A 15119-nucleotide genomic window follows, 5' to 3' on the forward strand; every position below is an offset into this window, starting at 1 on the left:
CACTAATTATTAAAATCACAAACAACTTACTGGCGTATGAGCCGGTTCATCTAGTTATAGAGGCAATTGCGTCTAATAATATATCAAATGGGAATAACAGACCAAAATGATAAATATTAAAATGATCAAATCTATTTAAATGAATGTTGTGTCTATATTTCTGTATCAATTACATTGCAGCGCGATGGCTAGGTGGACCGGCACCTACGATCCAGGCAATCTTAGATGCAAAGAAAACTGTTTTCATTCATACATTTTTATTAGACATATATTTTTCTGTTGTACAACATTAAACAACTCGAATCGCATATCACAATACCAGAATCACTTTCGCTTTGAACTTCATAAAGTTTCATTTCAAATTCAATTCAGAAATGTTTACTGAACCACGAATGAACAGGATATTTGAGCCATTATTGTTATTTCAACGCAATATCTGACTTGTGTTTCACTTTATGATATGTCTTGACGGTGGAAGTTACCAGTTATAGCACGAATAGCTATTCTAAAGATAGAAGATTGGGAGCCTTTGGAGCGATTTATGCTCAATGGTATTTATGAATTAAAGTACTGAAGATGCGCAGCTTGAGTGGACTTCCAGAATGGGTTCTTAAGATATTTCTTACTTTAATTAGTTTAAATGTTTTTAACCCGAAGTGAGAATATCGCTGTCAATATACAAAGAAGAAAAATATTATTAATGTGCTATTACGATGTCATTTGATATTCGATGATTATTTTATTGAAGAATATTTCTCAGATAGAAGAAATCTGATGTTCGTATGAAATCATGCAAATATAATCTTGTAACATAGTTTGAATTCGAGTATCGTTAGAAACTTATGTCATATTCTTGACTTTTTGTTCCTGGGTGTTATCGCTCAAATGTAGTTGACTAAGCTTCGTATAATTTAAAAAAAAAATCAATTTGTGTTATTCAGCATTCGCTAACATGAATAAGAAAACGGTATTGGGTATAGTTTTAGCAGTGATAATAATAATAATCGGCCTTGTTGTAATTATGATTGTTACAAGCCTAGTCTCAGCAGTTACAACCAACTACGAAAATATAACATTGGAACCAACTACAGAAAGTAAAGTATAAGACGTTTATCTGTAGCTATATATTTTTATAAATTCCATACGTTTACAGGTCGGTTTGCTTACCATTCATTTTTTTATATCGCAATTGACAAATTTGCATTTTCTCTCCAGTGGCCGTTATGTTTTTAACTCTTTGTATAACATCAAAAGTAATATCCTCAATGTGCCTAAGAATTGATGACCTCATGATTGAATTTTTGTTAATCAGGATTTAATTTGGAAGTCATAAGATACATACATAAACAAAAATCTAAAATGAAGCATCGGTTGACCGAAGAGAAAATCACGCTTATGCTGTCAATGCACTTATTTTTAAAAATTCTGCAAATTTTATTATAAAATAAATTAGTATATATATATATTAAATAAGATATCATAATAAATTCAAAAAAATGATGATTATTGTTTTTACATGATTAACCAATTTTAGTATTTGAAGAACAACTTTAATTAATTTTACTGATTTGAACAGGCGAAATAAAACTGATTTTGAGGAGACTAACCAATTTCATTTGATATTAATTGATATTAAACAGTTTATTACTGTTGGAATCATTCTATATATCGTCACGCTAATAACCGAATTGCGTAAGTCATTTTTAGCAGTTTTGAGAAAAACGTAAAAAACTTCCTAATGATATTGTTATGCCATTGAGAGTCAATAATTTGTCATAATTCAATCTTATGATCATAGCCGGATTTAAGTTAATTTGTATGACGCAGTAAAGTGACGTCATAATGGCGCACTGTGACTTAAGCACAAATTTGTCTATGACTTGGGGACATACGCAATTTTGCAACTTTACTATATGCACCAGTCCTGAAAACTAAAAATTTAAAAAAAAATGTAATTCTCAATATCTGCAATGCTCAATCCCCAAAATAGCTAATTAGTTTCAATTACATTATTTTTTATGTTTAAAAATATATATTTCATCAATATAACACGTTCTGCACACCCACCGGAATAAGACTAAGATTAAATATAAAGAATAAAACAGCAATGCACCCAATATAAAAGCCAATCAAAATGAATTGGACTCGGACAGTGAATATCACAAGTGCACGCCTTCCTATACTGTAGTATAAATTCCAATTAATACGCGGCTAAGCTATAATCCGAAATGAAAAAACTCGAAAATAATTCGACGAGGGTATTTTGTATTTGTGACGTCATAATAGTCGTGTGGTAACAATGATAATTCATTATGACGAAACAATTGCACAAATGTGCATGTCATACTAAATCTCCATTTTAATGAGTACCGGAATTCTCAAAATAAAATCTGAGTTAACAGACAGGTGCGCAGCATCACTTGAATACCTATTTTATGAAAAACTCAAAATCACCAAAATTGACTTACGCAATTTGGTTATTAGCGTTACGATATGTTGCATATTCCATAATATTGATACAATTACTAATAACAATTTTTTCGATATTTATATTACCTAAAAATGTATTTTTTTTCAGACACCAGGGGGGATGATTGGCATAAGTTTTCAAATGGATCGTACAAGTTGTTTCTGAGTCATGTTACTTATGAAGCAGCAAAAAAAGGTTGCAGGAATGTAAATGCAAGATTGGTAACTGAGGGAATAAGAAATGAAGTCACCCGCAAGTGAGTTCATGTAATGAAACTAATTTCAACCAACGCTTATAATTTCATTCATTTGTTTATCATCATATCGCAAACGAATAAGATAGGTATAAACAATTTTACCAATTGTTTTACGAACGTTTTTTTCCATTTTTTTTTTGTTCTGCATCAAGTCTGACAAATTATTTGAAGGAGGCTAAACTTCAGTAGACACATTTTCAAGACAAGCTCAATAATAACCATTAAGTTATTGTTTATCAAATTGATAGAAAATGTATCGAAATGTAAAATATTTAAAAGAATTAGTATGTATGGTTATCATGCGCTTTGAATAACAACTTTTGTGTACTGCTGCAAGTCGAGAATCGTGAAAGTGAAAAATGAAAGTTTTCAAAAGCAAATCAGTCTGTAAAGGTATTGTAGTAAGCAGTTCTATCAGTTTATTGTTATCACAAAGTCTATTATCCCATTTTGCTTCATTGCAATGAGTTGTTTAAGAATGTTAAAGAAAGTAGAATGTCCTGTAAAAATTGAAGACATTTTAACGGGAGCTTGGTCGTTAAAAATTTCATTTTTCAAGTCTACACTACATGCTACTTTGTAGTATAATTTATATTGTTTTATGCCAATTTGAAAAAATGAATTACGATAAGCATCCTATATGAAATACTTTCAATAAGTTCCGGATCGATTATTCACTGGAGCTTGAATTTCCCTTGAAAAAGGTATATTGTGCCTTCAAAGAGATAGTTAAAATCATATCAATTTAGAAGCATTGTGGATGAAATGATACTTCCAGTTTTCAAAGCAAATAAACTTGGAGCTGTTTATGGAGTGTGGATAGGATTGGATGACCAGCAAGAACCAATCAACACATGGAAATGGATTGATGGTATTGCATCGACAAATGATAACACTGCTTGGGCTCCTGGTGAACCAAGTAATTATCTCGAAAGATGTGGAATGCTGCATAAACTATTGAAGTGGTTAGTCATTGATCAGGATTGTTTGGCTACCAATGCATATATTTGCGAAATAGCAAAAAGTAAATGACAGACGCAAAAAAGTATCAGAGAATAGAATTTCCTTGCTTATCATCGGTTCTGCATGTTTTACTGTTGCAACTAATTACCTTTAAAGTTGCAACTAATTACCTATACTAACTAACGTTTAAACAATGGTTTTATTTGACACATTCCCTCTTCTGAACAAAGTTAAACATCACTTCATGTCCGAAATGACAATGTCAAATGTATATTTTTCATAAGTCTGTATTTCAACAATTAAGTCATAAGTATAGTTCCAACTTTATATTCCAGCCATACATTACCTGCCTCAAATTGTGCACTGGTAAAAATGCATCTTCAAATTTATATTACTCACTTAGCTGTGTCTTACCATACCTAATAGACCGGTTTTTTTTTTTCAGAAAGTGAAATCCGACAAGAAAAATGGCAGGGTAATTTGTCCTTAGAAAAGAATTTGAAATATCTGTATGTTCTTATATTTGTGCACTAACTTTAGACATGAATCAAATCTCATTCCGTTAGAGGTCGGTGGGCTGGCTGTTCATAACAATTAAACTTTGTCAGCTCTGAAAAAAAAAAATTATTCCACAGATTACCTCTTTTGATAAATTTTTCTGAATATGTATCAGCATTTTTTAAGAGCAATTTTGAAATTTTTCTGAGGCATAGAACTATTTTGATCCATGAATACCTCTTCCTATAACGATTACCTTTTTGCAACCCACCGGTTGGGAAGCACTTTAATAAAGTAGTGCCAGTTATGCTTGAATAATTGAAATCTGAAAGATTTCTATCTGGAAACAGTGGTCGACTACTGATGATATATAAATTTTGCTAAGAACAGTCGTCTACTCTTCATATGTCATCATATTGTGCATATTCCTGTGATTACATTTACCGTCTTCTGGTAACTATTAGAGGAACTTTATTAAGTACTATATTGTGATGTCTGATATTCGACAAAAAAAAGGATTTCGAAAAAGACAAAGAAAAAATAAAGATGTGATTTTATTGCATTTTTGGCTTTTAAACTGTTTTGTTGACTGAAGGTAAACTAACAAATCAAAGATCTCTTAAACTTGCTTACCAGCATGCAGATTTGATATTACTATGACGTTCAGACCTAAAAAAGAGACTAGAAAACTATTACTTCTATTTATTTGAAAAAATTTGTGGGGTCTATGGGATTCGTTTTTCACTTTTGAGTTTTGTGTAAGACGTCATCAACATTGCGCACTGTGTGACGGTTTCGCGGTCCCGTGTCAGCGATCTGATAATCACACTACCGGAATGGAGAAAAAAGTTGTTGCTACTTCGTTTTGATTTTCGTTATTTCAAGATTGCTCTCTTGTTTATTTATTAAATTATTCAAATTGATTTGCCTTGGTATTCGATATTAATGAAAGTGACAGCAAACACACTTGTGCGAGGTCACAAGATGGAATCGGGAATTTACATGTAACGGCTCCTGTCTCCGCGTTCGTTAAAAATACCGGCTTTTTCGCAATATATTGAATTGTTCTGTCTCGTAATAACTACAAGAATTCAAAATGTCTTTCTATTTTAATTCAGTTGTGTTCAAGGTAACTCGCTGTTGCGGCGACTCGTGTCAAAATAAACTCATTATCCATCTAATTTATATGCCGAAGGAAATTCTGATTTAGGGAGAATAAACACCGAAATTGATATTTTTACGGCTTAAATAGCACGCCACGCTTACGAAAATTATCGAGATTTAAACAAAATGCAATCACAAATGCCTTAGCTACTTTATTTTTCAGTGGTCAAGGGCCGGGGAAACGTCCACATGCATAATAACTATTAAAAAATGAACTGCTTTTAAATTTACATAAATTCATTTGTACTTCTCCGTTTTATTTGAAACGTTAGGCAAGCCAAGAAGTCTGTAATTATTGCTTATTTTTAACACACAGTGAATAATTTTGACATCGCTCAATAGTGATGAAGTAAACAATTGATTGAAATTTTACGTTTAAGCAGAAAATACATTAAAGCATAGATTTATTGCGTGTTTAGTTTTACTTAAAAATTAGTCTGACTTTACCAGGTATTGCAAACTGAGCGGAAAACCGAGAATGTATGTGGCCAACCACTATTTGGTTTTATACATATGACATTGAATGGCAAAGTTTCAATCCGGAGGGTTTTATGCCTAAACAATCTGAGCAATGACGGTATGATACCAACACTCTTATAGCGCCACCTTAATATATAGAAACCTGCCCATCACAAAAGCATTTTTTTAGGCAAAAAGAGGGGGGGGCGCGAAGTTTGTAAAATTTTTCAAAGGGGGGCGCGGCTCAAAAAGTTTAAAAACCCCTGCACTAGAGGATAAATATCAGGGGTTTATAAATAATTGATAAATAGCCTAATACATTATAATAGAATTGAATTACCATCTTTTTGGGTACTCTTGAAGTATACGCACCAAGATGTCGCACAACCTGAACCATAACCTGGTACACAATCTGAGTTCAGGTTGTGCGCACACTTCAGGAGGTCCTCTTTTTGGGTATGCATGCAAGAGATGAGCGATGTAATTGTCGAACGTTGCTAATCAGGAGCAAGGTCAAAATCTGATACGATTGTCGATATAGCACCTCTTCAACTGTGCTGTGAAAACGTCCAACCAGGTATTCGGAAACGGCCTATGGAAGTGCTTTCCCAGCTTTTCATTACAGGAAGGGGAGTGTTTCTAAATTAATGGAATGTTATCAAATACCTAATTATTAAAATCACAAACACCTTTCTGGCGTATGAGCCAGTTCATCTAGTTATAGAGGCAATTGCATCTAATAATATATCAAAATGGGAATCACAGACCAAAATAATAAATAATAAAATGATCAAATATATTAAAATGAATGTTGTGTCTATATTTCTGTATTAATTACATTGCAGCGCGATGGCTAGGTGGACCGGCACCTACGATCCAGGCAATCTTAGATGCAAAGAAAACTGTTTTCATTCATACATTTTTATTGGACATATATATATTTTTCTGTTGTACAACATTAAACAACTCGAATCGCATATTACAATACCAGAATTGCTTTCGCTTTGAACTTCATAAAGTTTCATTTCAAATTCAATTTAGAAATATTTACTGAACTACAAATTAAAAGAATATTTGAGCCATTATTGTTATTACAACTCAATATCTGACTTATGTTTCACTTTATGATATGTCTTGACGGTGGAGGTTACCAGTTATAACACGAATAGCTAGCTATTCTAAAGATAGAAGATTGGGAGCCTTTAAAGCGATTTATGAATTGTAGTACTGAAGATGCGCAGCTTGAGTGGACTTCCAAAATGGGTTCTTAAAATATTTCTTACTTTTACTTGGTTTAAATGTTTTTAATCCGAAGTGAGAATATCGCTGTCAATATAAAAAGAATAAAAAATATTAATAATGTGCTATTACGATGTCATTTAATATTCGATGATTATTTTATTGAATAATATTTCACAGATAGAAGAAATCTGATGTTCGTATGGAATCATGCAAATATAATCTTGTAAAATAGTTTGAATTCGAATATCGTTGGAAACTTATGTCATAGTCTTGTCTTTCTGTCACGAGTGTTATCGCTCAAATGTAGTTGACTAAGCTTTGTAGAATTTAAAAAAAAATCATTTTGCATTATTCAGCATTCGCTAACATGAATAAAAAAACGGTATTTGGTATAGTTTTAGCAGTGATAATAATAATAATCGTCCTTGTTTTAATTATGATTGTTACAAGCCTAGTCTCAACAGTTACAACCAACTACAAAATGTTACAATTGCAACCAACTACAGAAAGTAAAGTATAAAACGTTTATCAGTAGCTATATATTTTTATAAATTCCATACGTTTACAGGTCGGTTTGCTTACCATTCATTCTTTTACATCGCAATTGACAAATTTGCATATTCTGTCCAGTGTCCGTTATGTTTTTAACTCTTTGTATAACATGTATGTTCTGTGTCATCAAAAGTCATATCCTCAATGTTCCTAAGAAATAGTAATCTTTTGATTGGATTTTTTTGAATCAGGATTTAATTTGGAAGTCATAAGATACATACATAAACAAAAATCTAAAATATAGCATCGGTTGACCGAAGAGAAAATCACGCTTATGCTGTCAATGCACTTACTTTTGAAAATTCTGCAAATTTTATAATAAAATAAATTAGTGTATAATAAATAAGATATCATAATATTTTCAAACAATGATGATTATTGTTGTTACATGATTAATCAATTTTAGAATCTGAAAAATAACCTTAGTTTTACTGATTTGCACAGGCGAAATAAAGCTGATTTTGAGAAGACTAATCAATTCCATTTGACATTAATTGTTAAACAGATATAACTGTTGGAATCATTTTATATATGTTGCACAATTAATATATTTGATAATATTGAAACAATTATTAATAACAATTTTTTCGATATTTATATTACCTAAAAATGTATTTGTTTTTTCAGGCTCTGGATGGGATGATTGGCATCACTTTTCAGCTGGATCGTACAAGTTGTTTCCAACTGAGGTTAATTATGAAGCAGCAAAAAATGGTTGCAGAAATGCAAATGCAAGATTGGTAACTGAAGGAATAAGGAATAAAGTCACCCGCAAGTGAGTTCATGTAATGAAACTAATTTCAACCAACTCTTATATTTTCATTCATTTGTTTATCATCATATTGCAAACGAATAAGATAGGAATACACAATTTCACCAATTGTTTTACGAACGTTTATTTCCGTTTTTTTTTTGTTCTGCATCAAATCTGACAAATTAGTTGAAGGAGGCTAAACTTGAGTAGACACATTTTCAAGACAAGCATAAGAATTACCATCAAATTATTGTTTATCAAATTGATAGAAAATATATCGAATTGTAAAATATTTAAATAAAATATTATGTAGCTATTATGTGCTTTGAATAACACCTTTTGTGTAATGCTACAAGACGAGAATCGTGAAAATGAAAAATAAAAGTCGTCAAAAGCAAATCAGTCTGTAAGAACATGTCCTTTGTAGTAAGCAGTTCTATCTGTTTGTCGTTATCACAAAGTCTATTATCCCATTTTGCTTCATTGCAATGAGTTGTTTAAGAATGTTAAAGAAAGTAGAATGTCCTGTAAAACATGACGACATTTTAACGGTAGCTGGGCCGTTATAAATTTCATTTTTCAAGTCTACACTACATGCTACTTTGTAGTTTAATGTATATTGTTTTATGCTAATTTGAAATGATGAATTACGAGAAGCATTCTATATAAAATACTTTCAATGAGTTTCGGATCGATAATTCATAGAAACTAGAATTTATCTTGAAAAAAGTACATTGTATCTTCAAAGGGATAATTACCATCTTATCAATTTAGAAGCATTATGGATGAAATGATACTTCCCGCTTTTCACGCAAATAAACTTGGATCTGTTTATGGAGTGTGGATAGGATTGGATGACCTGGAAGTAATCAACAAATGGGAATGGATCGACGGTATTGCGTCGACAAATGATAACACTGCTTGGGCTCCCAGTGAACCAAATAATGCAAGTGAAAGATGTGGAATGCTGCATAAACTATTAAAGTGGTTAATCAATGATGAGTATTGTTTGGATGCCAATGCATATGTTTGCGAAATGGCAAAAAGTAAATGACAGAGGCAAAAAGTATCAGAGAATAGAATTTCCATGCTTATCATCGGCTTTGCATGTTTTACTGTTTATCTAAAGTTGTAACTAATTAACTACTAACTAACGTTTGAACAATGATTTTATTTGATACATTCTCTCTTCTGAACAAAGTTAAACATAACATCACTTCATGCCCGAAATAACAATGTCAAATGTATATTTTTCATAAGTCTGTATTTCAACAATCAAGTCATAAGTATATTTCCAACTTTATATTCCAGTCATACATTGCCTGCCTCACATTGTGCACTGGTAAAAATGCTTGTCAAAACTATTGTGGAGGTTCAATAAATGTGTCCCAAGTACGCATTTACTGGTATTTAATTTATACTAAATGTTGCGAAGAACTAGCAATAGGGCGAAGAGATACCCATTACCCATTTCCTTTGCATTAACAAAAGAACAGAATGAACTATTCACAAATGGAAATATACTTCGCTTATAGTTTAAGTCTTTAGGATGTAAAAATCTTTAAGAATGATACCAGCCCATTGAAATAATCATGACCTCTAATCGTCTATATGCCATAAAACTGTAAATGTGGAAACACAGATTTTTAACAAGATTTCCATTGTCTGGAAATCCACATACACACTATATAAAATGGGCTAATATTGTCAAAATTGGTTAATTTGTGGTCAAAAGTGGCAGAACTTCATTCCCTTGGTACGTCACTAACAATGCCATTTTATATGAAGTGTCCATTGACATAGACCGAATTGAAAAAGCAGGGTTATTATCAACAACAGGGCATTCCTGCATTGGTACTAAGAGATCGTTTGGCTTTACACTCATAATTTTAATCTATTCACTTAGTACCCAGTGTCATTGCTTCAATAAGAGTATCTTGAAAGCTTCTTCTTGTATGCAAATATAGAAAAAGTGGACAAGTCAAACCAAAACAAGAATTTTTAATTCTTACCAATCAAAAAGTATTATTAAATAATACAAAATAATGGCCTTCTTGTCAGGAAACGCGAAAGATATACCCAGCAGTAATCCTCGGAAAACTGTATGTCTGATAGATTGAATTGATATTAGACAATCTTAAATTTATTGCGAACATTGTGGTAATATATTGACATTGTTCATTCAAGGATTTATTGCTCCGTGCTTTTACATCTCTGAGTGCTCGTTGTTGGTTTTGTGGTTTAGAGACTCGGATTAATTGCCTGTTCTACTTACGTCATGCATAATAAACAATATATTTCTGTCAACTGGTAAATTGGTTAAACCCAAGACATAGATAAAAAATCGTATGTGGCCTTGCTTGAAAGACACCTATTATTTTATTTTAAAGGTACGCTCGTGTTTATAAAATAAACACTCCCGAATTGCCAGAAAGAATTGAAATTAAATGAATAAATAATACAACACTCAAGAGGTGTAGGCATTAGAATATATATGAACATGAAGAACAGTAATTATAAGAGTCAGTTTCATTTTGTGATCATGTCTACCGACCCAAAGTCGAGAATAAATGAAATGTTTCTTTTCGAAATAATAATCAGCGAAAACTGTGATAACTTTCTGTCCCATTTTTTTTTGTCCTGCTGCGGTCGTCACGGATCCAACTTTTGCGAATTCTGAACAATTGAATCGTTTCGAATTAGTCGTGAAAATAGATCTTTCGAGCATAAAGTGCTTATATTCCTTTGTATTTAGGAAATTTTCTATGACCAATGATCATTTTTGCCAGGTTTATATACAAATGGTATTCTATGAAACATTATCATGGAATTAGTGAATACATGAGTATAGCAGTTTTTATTTAATATCGGGGGCAATAACTCTGCGAAAAGATATATGTTTATCCGGTCCGAATTTTCTGCTTGCAAGTTTCAGTGAAGGCTTCCTTTGCATTATATATATATATATATATATATATATTAGGGATCCGTCGTTTCCAGTTCTTAAAAGGTGATTTGTTTTCGTACATTTACATAGATAGTTAAGGTCAGTGGTGAGATTCAAATTTTTTGTCAGCCGGTTCCATCACAAAAGTCATATTTCTCAGTCGGTTCTGTTACAAACAGAACATTGACAGTAACCGGTAAAGCTAAACGGTTCGCTGATCTCATAAAATTCCGCGAGACGGTTCTATAGAACCGGTGCGAACCGGCTGAATCCCACTACTGGTTAAGGTATATATGAATGATGTCAGCGAAGAATTCACCCACGCAAAGCTGTCTGGATGTTATTAGAACATAATTTTCCATTTGTGTGTCTGTGAATTAGCACAAATGAGACCCAAAATATTCACATTACACCAGAACCGCCAAAGGGTGTGATTTTATTTTAAGATAGTATTGTGAGCATGGGATCTAATTATCTAGGTTTATAACTGTTCAGTACTGTAACTACTATCACGGAGTTGCAATGCTGCTTACTATAGTACAACGCCATTAGCGCGAAGATAAGTCTGGCGCTACATCATTGGTTCGTTTCCTGTTCTTATTGATCTTTCTCTGCACTGACATATTCACTTTACATATCTGTTAATGCTTGCGCCACAATTCACTTGCGATTTGCAGGCAAGTGCTTTTTTCGGCTAAGTCGCGTATATTTCTATATATATGTAGTAACTTCAATATAAATATTTTTGTAAAGCTCTGTTTTAGCTGAATTTATTAATACCGGTTAGACAAGCGGATTCAAGAATATCGTCGTAAATGTTTTTACTGTATTTATTTTGCGAAAAGCTCGGTCCTTTATAATCTATGGTAGTCGATTAGCACGCTGAGATCAACTTATGGGCGAGGCATGCGTATTGTATGAGACGCGCGTCGAAAACGGATTAGATTGGTGGATTATTGTTTGTTGAACCTAACTACAAGTGTATTTTAAGTGGTTTCATAGCCTTTATTTTAACCGCGCCCATGAACAGTGCAATTCTCGTCTAGAAAAGGATATTGATTGATTAGGAAGAGTTTGGCTTTATCTAGTTAGAATGACAATAAATGCACAGTTTTATTTAAAGTGTAAGCTTCCTGTGGCCCTAATTAAAGTGAAATATTCCGTTAGATATCAATTCGTCCATAAAGTCATTTTAAAAGTGTGAGATGATGATTGAATTTCAAGAATTTTAGAGCTTTGAGGCTTATTCAATATTGTACAATAACACAATTCTTTACCGGTCTTGAACTATCATAAAATCTGTAAGACGCAGTATCATGGCCTATTATCCCTATCAAAATAAACAATCTTTACCTCGTATGTCGTCATATACCGTCGCAGCGCGGTATCACTACCACATATCTTTGTAAACGCTCACGCTGTGTGTTAAACCAAAGTAATAAACCTTTTAGTCAAGGGATACAAATATCTGTCTTAATGGCGCTAAGCGTTTTATAGTAGCGAAGAAGTAAATAGTTTTTAGCGTACCCAAGTTAATGTCAGCTAAATTAGTAAAAAGATTCAGGTTGCGCTTTTCGGTTCGCCTAGCACTTATTGTTCTCCGTTTAGCTGGCTTCAGGTTTCGTTAAAATTGTTACTGCGTTCATTCTGAAATGTAGCGTCGCTCGAAGCTGTTGATAAAATAGCGTAAACTTATGTGAATGTACCTCTAACTTACCTTACAGCTAGTGTGATATAAAATTAAATAATGAGTAGGTCAAAGGAAGAAAGTCCAAAAAAACTTCCGAGGAAAGGCATCAAACTATTTTCACAAGTGGACTTGCCAGGTAAGCGATTCTTATTTTACTGCTCGTTGTTTTACCTAATTCGTCGTGTTAACGCTTTAACTGAGAGATAATGACTGTCGCAGAACATTTTTTACCTCTGCGCTGTGTTATGTCCGATGATATGATTACTATCCTTAAAGTTATCAATTTCTACACATTCTTCGTACAGAATACTATGATTGTATTAGTCTTTGAAACTACTATATTAAAAAATGTTCCTATAGGTTAAATTTTTATCGAAAATAAGACAATGCTGTATGATTTTTAAAATATCTCTACTCGCTATTAACACTCGTTGTCAAAGCGTTAAGACTGCTCAAAAACCTGAGATTTTATCAAACACAATTTTCTGTTTCGGGGGTGTTTTCTACAGACAGCAAACTGAATTCGATAGTTTTAAAATGTAAATACTATTGTTGACATTAGTTTTAGTTAAACAATAACTGTTAATCAATCAAAAGTGTGACGGTAGATGTTTTTACTTTGTCGTACAATATATTTCTTTAAAAATCTTTAATTTGGGATATTTTGAATATTAAATTTTAACTAGAGGTGATATTGTTTTTGGCAAAATTAAGTACTGCGGTCCTTTGCAAAAAAAGTTTTCTGAGAACGAGCCTTGAATAAAAAAAACTTTGCTCACCCCTTCCATAGGCTATGCCATTTATGAGGTCTTTAACAATGACTTTATTGGGTCCTGTAGAATCAATTTAACGCCACAATAGTTCTTTCACGTGAAATGTATTATGAGGTCATGAACAAACTGGTAAACTGCGTGAAATACGAAATTTTAGTTAAAGGCAAGATACGTACGCTAATCGCTAGAGAATTCTGGGTAGTAACTTACATTTAAAAACACAACGCTGCAATAAATCGAGATGAACCGATATCATCTTTTCGGTACTCCCGTAGTATGTGAACCAAGATAGCGGACACCGTAACGTAGTATGTGTACCAGGTTAGGGTTAGGCCATAATTTCAGGTACAAATACTACTTGGCTACTCCCCGAACTCGTAATAGAACTAAAATAAGAAAAATTGGAATAAAATTATTGCCTAACCCTAACCTGGTACACATATTACGGGAGCGCCCCTTTTTCGCCGATACCAACAAAAGTTCAGATGCATAATTTTTGTCACTAGACTTACTACTATCGGTTTGATAAAATGCTTGAAATAACTGCATCGTAAATTTCTCTGTGATTTTCACGTATGAAATGATGGGCCTCAACAATTTTATCAAATAAATAGCGGTACTTTCCGATAGCTACCGTTGTGCACAGGCGCTAGGAATCACGCGTTTGATTAGATAGCTAATAACGGACTGGCTACTGAACGTGATGAAATACAGATATGTTATGTGACATTATGATGTCATATGTTGTATTTACACAACGGGAAAATCAAATTAATAATCAATCATCATTTATTATTCGAAATGTTAAAATTTTGGTTACCAAAATACACAAACTAGTTGGATTAGAAATTTAGATGGACATAGATTGGATGATAAATACCTGAAACAGTTGAAAATCAGGATAAATGAAATCTACGTTAACCTATAAAATTGTGAGTTGTTTACTCACCTCAACAATTTTCGATAATTCATATATCGGATTCATTAACAATGATCAACAATGACAACATCGCGGGCGCGGCTCAACGGGCTAAGCGTTAGGAATACGCTCGCCACCGCACCTCTAATTACTGTGCATGGGTTCGCAGGTTCGAATCCCATGCAGGGATGGTTATGTGCGAGAGGATTGCTGGATTCCTCGCCGTCGTTGGGTGGTTCACGTAACCGTTGGTCGGTTACGGCTTCCTCCACCACCAAGTCCATGCTTCCGAAAACAAACAATACAGTAAAACTAATCCCATACCCGACTTGGAATGGTAACCGGACAAGAGGCCGTGGTTCGCCATATGGATAAGCCGTCTTGTCGGCTTTCCTCTCCCCCGGGATAAATATGTAAATCCTGTCCTATCCA

The sequence above is a fragment of the Styela clava genome, chromosome 15, assembly GCF_964204865.1.
Source record: "Styela clava chromosome 15, kaStyClav1.hap1.2, whole genome shotgun sequence".
NCBI lineage: Eukaryota > Metazoa > Chordata > Ascidiacea > Stolidobranchia > Styelidae > Styela > Styela clava.